We start from the raw sequence: 6,815 nt of genomic DNA on the forward strand, positions 1-6,815 counted from the left end.
CTACATGTTAAAGCAAGGACACCACTGACGTTAAATAACATTTGAAACATTATGGCAGAGTTGAAGGAGGTCCAAATTCAGCTCAATCTATTTACTCTGTCTGCATTCTTCCAGTCATATTTATCAACTGCTGTTACTCAAATGTCGCTCCATGCAAGATTTTTTTTTTTTTTTTTTCAGCAAAACAAGACACAATTGTGCCAAGGTATCGGAAGCTCAAGGTACAGTTTGTCAGCAGGCTCAATTGCATTTTTCATGTCCATTTACTATTTTATTTATTGCATTTTCATCAGTGTTTTTTGGGGGGGATATGTTGTACTGATCAGGGTATTCATTCATTCATCCATTTTCTGGATTTCTTTTTTAGTACTGTTACTCAGGTACAGCACTCTAAGTCCTTCATAGTGAGCAACAATACATTAACCCACTATTTATTTGTTTCCATGTACTACTGGTTGTACAATATACAGTGGGGCAAATAAGTAAATGGTAAATGGTGTTATACTTATTTAGTCAACCAACAATTTTGCAAGTTCTCCTACTTGAAAAGATTAGAGAGGCCTGTAATTGTCAACATGGGTAAACCTCAACCATGAGAGACAAGATCTGGGGGAAAAAAACTGAAAATCACATTGTTTGATTTTCAAATAATTTTTTTGCAAATCATGGTGGAAAATAAGTATTTGGTCAATACCAAAAGTTCATCTGAATACTTTGTTATGTACCCTTTGTTGGCAATAACGGAGGCCAAACGTTTTCTGTAACTCTTCGCTTGGTGTAAAGAAATCAACCGTGGGAGCAATTATTAGAAAATGGAAGACATACAAGACCACTGATAATCTCCCTCGATCTGGGGCTTCATGCAAGATCTCACCCCGTGGCATCAAAATGATAACAAGAACGGGGAGCAAAAATCCCAGAACCACACAGGGGGACCTAGTGAATGACCTACAGATAGCTGGGACCACAGTAACAAAGGCTACTATCAGTAACACAATGCGCCGCCAGGTACTCAAATCCTGCACTGCTAGACGTGTCCCCCTGCTGCAGCCAGTACACTTCCAGGCCCTTCTGCGGTTCGCTAGAGAGCATTTGGATGATGCAGAAGAGGACTGGGAGAATGTGTTATGGTCAGATGAAACCAAAATAGAACTTTTTGGTAGAAACACAGGTTCTGGTGTTTGGAGGAGGAGGAATACTGAATTGCATCCGAAGAACACCATACCCACTGTGAAGCATGGGGGTGGAAACATCATGCTTTGGGGCTTTTTTTCTGCAAAGGGACCAGGACGACTGATCTGTGTAAAGGAAAGAATGAATGGGGCCATGTATCGAAAGATTTTGAGTGAAAATCTCCTTCCATCAGCAAGAGCATTGAAGATGAGTCGAGGCTGGGTCTTTCAGCATGACAATGATCCCAAACACACAGCCAGGACAACAAAGGAGTGGCTTCATAAGAAGCGTTTCAAGGTCCTGGAGTGGCCTAGCCAGTCTCCAGATCTCAACCCCATAGAAAACCTGTGGAGGGAGTTGAAAGTCCGTGTTGCCCAACGACAGCCTCAAAACATCACTGCTCTAGAGGAGATCTGCATGGAGGAATGGGCCAAAATACCAGCAACAGCGTGTGAAAAGCTTGTGATGAGTTACAGAAAACGTTTGGCCTCCATTATTGCCAACAAAGGTTACATAACAAAGTATTGAGATGAACTTTTGGTTTTGACCAAATTTACTTATTTTCCACCATGATTTGCAAATATATTCTTGAAATATCAAACAATGTGATTTTCTGTTTTTTTTTTCCTCCCACATTCTGTCTCTCATGGTTGAGGTTTACCCATTTTGACAATTACAGGCCTCTCTAACATGTTCAAGTGGGAGAACTTGCACAGTTAGTGGTTGACTAAATACTTATTTTCCCCACTGTATCTGTTTTGGTCCAACACAGGCTTCCACCATGAGTGCTGTCAGATGACTTGATTTGACTAATCCTACGTACGTTGACTGCATTTCGCCAATCAAATCGAGCCTGGCAGTCACATACAAAAATAAAAGATTCTGTGGCCCTACACAGTGAAGTTTTCAAAGAGACTAATTCACACGAAACAAATGAGGAAGCAATGCTGTGTGACTCATAATGAGATGAGGCACAACACCCATTGCCTCACATTAAAGCAACATTTGGTGACTTTCTTAGTTTTGGTCGATTTTAGTGAAGCAGGTGGACAAAAGCGCTAGTATTTTGCCTTAAGAAAGACTCAGTTTCCCATAAGGACCAGCGCACAGTGTTGTAAAATTCTGATATCCTGGTCGTCTGCAGATGGATTAAACGACATTTCTGTTGACACAGGCTTTGTGAAAGTAGAATAGTAAAGAGGTAATGAACCCAATTGTGGCTAAACCAGGGGTCACGTTAACCGAATATTTTCCGTCGTTGACCGTTTTTTTAAAACGGTGACAGAAAAAATTTAAGTCCATCTGTCATTTTGACAGGTTGCAATTCACACCCCAGACCACAGGGTGGCGAGTGAGCATATTAATTAGCTATTGTCTCTCTTGATGCATGACGTCGTTGGCCTTACTCGGAAAAATGTCAAGGCAACTGAGTGTTTGCCTGGCACGGCCAGACTGTTCTCCCTGTATTTTTCAAACACTGAGAGAAAAGTCTGGGACCCAGTCCATTAACGGCCTCTCGAGTAGGTACAAAATCAATCGACAAATCAGATTTGTTTATTTGCGTGACATGTTCTTCACGAGCAACGTCACTCTTGCGCGCCGAAAGTCGTCTCTACAACAACACGGATGGCGAACGGGAGAGCCAAGAATATGTTCCAGTCCGTGGTAAATTCAGTTTTAAATGAGCTAAAACACATCGACACGAGTCATTGACAACGGTCTGTCTCGCGCTAGCCATGTTGAATAAACTCCGCTCTCCTCGTATGTTTACTTCCGCGCGCAAGTCCCTCGTCCTGCCCTCGTCCCTTTGCTAACGGCACGTCTGTCCATCGCTGATTGGTGCACTCCGCTGTCTGTTTGCCTCTTGTTAAGCTTGTTCGGACAGAATATTAATTAAAAATGAATGAAAACTAAATACTATTGAATATGTCATTATTATCATTTTAAAAATGTAAGTAACGGGTAAAAATAGATTATGTTCGGATTTTTATGACACTGTCAGTCAAAATGACAGACAACGAAAAAGTCTAGCGCAACCTCTGGGCTAAACAATAGCATAAGACGATGTTGACAATATGAAACATTTTATTATGTACCGCATTACCCCACTGGCCCTCCGACCCCCTGCCGATAAGTTCATTTGGGGGGGGTGTTCACGCTAGCGAGTGAAAGCCGGGCCAATGTTTATTCTTGAGTGTCCTTTTATCCTTGTAGCATCCTTTTTTTTGTTGTTGTCTCCTCGGACAAATCTTTTTGTCTCTTTCATTGCCCTGCCAACTCTGCAGAATTTGCACGAAAGCATTCGCATCGACTTCCGTCTGTATAACAAATGGGGAAAGGGGGAAGTGACATATGCCGTAAAGCAGTCAGCACAGTTTTAGTGTTTTTTTGTGTGTGTGTGGCCGGGTTCCTGCCATCCTCCTCGTAGGTCATTAGTGCCGGCGAAAGCGATACAGACCCTCACAAGATATAAAAACAGTGTCATTCAACAAGTTGTCAGTCGACATAAAATTAAAAATGTTATGTAGATATGTTATAAAGGTTCAAAAGTTACCTAGCGTTGCTTTAACTTTTAAAAGGACAGACAATGCCTTGTAAACTAAAAAACATTTTTCTTGTGAAAGATAACTGTTCAAAGTATTAAAGTACGCAAACCGCATATTTCTCAGACATCTGATAATGCAGAAAATAATTTTATTTTAAGATGTTAATTATACCCACGCAGATTGATATAAACAGACTCAGATGTCGTTGTACTCTGTAAAATGACAGTAAAGGCTTGCTATTCTATTTAGTTTTTGAGGTACTTCCGCTTTACTTCCTTATGTCTGCCTACAACTTCCATTTTCAATTTTTTTATCATTGACTTCAATGGTGCTGGAGTGGCATCACTCACTAAAAACCCTGAAAAAACATGATTTGGGAATACTGCATCCTTCTGCCATCTCGACATGGGAAGACAACATAAAGAGGGTGACCAAAAGTAAAATAGTAAGTATTTTAATTTCTCTATGGCAGTGGATGGAAATGCCATCAGGAACCTCCGAGGCATTCCAGTACCTGCACAGCCACAAAGTTGGATGTACACAAACACGGGAATTTTGTCTTGATGAAGGCGGATGTAGAACCAAGCAGTGCCTCAATGTGCCGTACCATGAACCATGGGTGCTGGTAACACTGGAGGGGGGGAGATGTCCAAACTGCAGGCTGTCCCGCGGGTCCCGGGCATTCGTGTAGTAATGCTGCCACTGTCTTATGAAAGGAATGCACTCCAATAATACGAAACCTAAAATCTGGTGCATGAAACGACTTGTTGCCTTTGCTTTTGATATTACGATGATGATTGTAATTATGATCTTTAATATTATTTACTACAGCAACTGCTGCTAGCCTGTTGCTAATCAGTACGTGTTGGATGGCACGCATAAAAGCAAGTGTTACAAAGTTTTTTGTTTCTTTGTTTACAGGTGGAAAACGTTGTTAGGCAAGGGAATATAGATTGATGTGCCTCACAGCAACGCTTAATGTACTTTGATGGACATATTGGGACTACATCGTTCCACCCGGGGGGACGATGGGCTGGAAGGGGGGGCTAGACTCAAAGCAGACCGTCATTTCTATCCCGAGATCCAACTACTGTATGAGCTTTTTTAACTGCAGCAACTTTAAAATGTGCTATTGGAGCTGGAATTACCGAGAACAGAAGGATAAAGTCTGTCTGGATGCCGCCGAGGGTCTCTGTGATGTCGGGTGAAAGTTTGTAGCAGCTCCCTTAAGCTTTGTTAATATTTTTCGAATAACTTTATGAATTGTAATTTATTGACCCTTTTTGCACATGCACCAATCGTTTTAAATAAAAGAAATGGAATCATGTTGTCCAAATGTTTTATTGCGATCAATATATGCAATAAAAAAAGAATGGCATACTATTTTTGTTTATATGTACAGTACATACCTCGTAGTATTTCCTTGTACCAACAAAAGCCATGTCAGCCCTTCTGCATTCGGCAAATGTAATATAATTTGTAATTTCACCTCATTTTGGTCACTCAATTGGCTATCAATCTATACCTCACGTCAACACAGGCTGACAGGTTGTTATAAATTTGTCCACGAATGATCAATGAAATTATAAGAACAATCATTCAATCTCATGTACGTTGTGCTGAATCCATTTTTTAAGATTCCGTGGGTTCCTCCGGCTTGATTTCACAGTTACAACGTCGTCAACACGCTGCTAACTTCAACCGCAACTCATGAAGTTTTTCCTAAACTGGAAGTTCGAGGCAGACATTGTCCAAGATAGCGCCGCCCATATTTCGCTCAGGAAACCTGTCTGTTCTAAACACAGGTGTATGGGAAATTGGGTATTACTTACATCACGAGAAAGGGCCGGCAATCTGGGATACTACCATTTGATTGGCTAAAATAGTATTGTCATTAATAAAATGTCTGCCAGTACTAAGGGTGGCCGCTTACTGAAAATACTGGGTTTATTTATACGTCTCTCCGCTATCACCCATCAGGTCTGGACTTCAAACGGACATCACAATTTAAACTTCTACTCTGTTGTTGCCGTGTGACCTTTCTGTCATTCTGTCAACATGTAGTAGCTAGCACAGCACTAGAAAGCTAGGCATGGTCATCAATCATGGTTATGACATCACACACCGAATTGATGGAAATACAAAGTGGGCATTCCATGATGTATTGATTTGGATGGGATAACTGCAATTGTAAAAGACGTGTGATTTGAGTGCCAAATTTGTTTTCTCTATGTAAAACTACATTGGTGCAGTCATTTTTGTTTTCTGACATGGTCACCATTTCTTAGGACCACCATTTATACCAGGTGTATTAAAAGCTAAAATGAAACTTGGGCAATTTTGTGCGTCAAGACACTGGGGTGTCACAGAGGTTACGGTGGGTCAACAGTGTCTCACGGGGCTCACAGTAACAGGAAGTGACTAAAGGCTGTCTCAGCGTGCCGCAGTCACTTCAACGGGCCAGTGTGTCAGTCTGCTGCAGGGAAAGTGCAAACTAGACCGTCACTGCTGTCAGCGCAGATTGACATAAGAAAGAACCCCAAACCCCCAGACATCCAGGTGGAATGAGGATATTCCCCCACATGTATTATTAGAAATGTTTGCGTGTTAACCACTGTATTCCCACATAATGGCTATTATTATTTGTTTCTAGTTGTTTGTGAGCTACCTAGGTTATACTTGTTGACCCAAATTTGCGTTTAGCCCTCTGCTCAGTGAGTCACGCAGCATTTGCGATTATGAAACAGATCGAACATAAAAGGCCGGAGGGGTCACCGTCTATTTATAGGTATGATCTCATATCCAACTTTTTTAATCCTGCTCTTCGTGCCCACACAGAACACTCATGCTAGCAGTGATGTAACAGGTTTGTGCAATTTCACAGCAATGTGTTCATCATAATACAGGCGTGCTAATCTTCTAATGGCCAGTTGTCATCAGTATTCACTCAGATGGTGTGGGAGGTTCAACGTGTTCCAAGTGTGTTCACACAGCACATGTGCAACAATGATGCTACTGGTCTGAATCAATTTGTTAAGTTCAAAACGCAGCATGAGTAATATCGTTTTGCATTGTAATGTTGTCAATTAATCGTGA

The sequence above is a fragment of the Corythoichthys intestinalis genome, chromosome 2 (assembly GCF_030265065.1).
Source record: "Corythoichthys intestinalis isolate RoL2023-P3 chromosome 2, ASM3026506v1, whole genome shotgun sequence".
Taxonomy (NCBI): Eukaryota; Metazoa; Chordata; class Actinopteri; order Syngnathiformes; family Syngnathidae; genus Corythoichthys; species Corythoichthys intestinalis.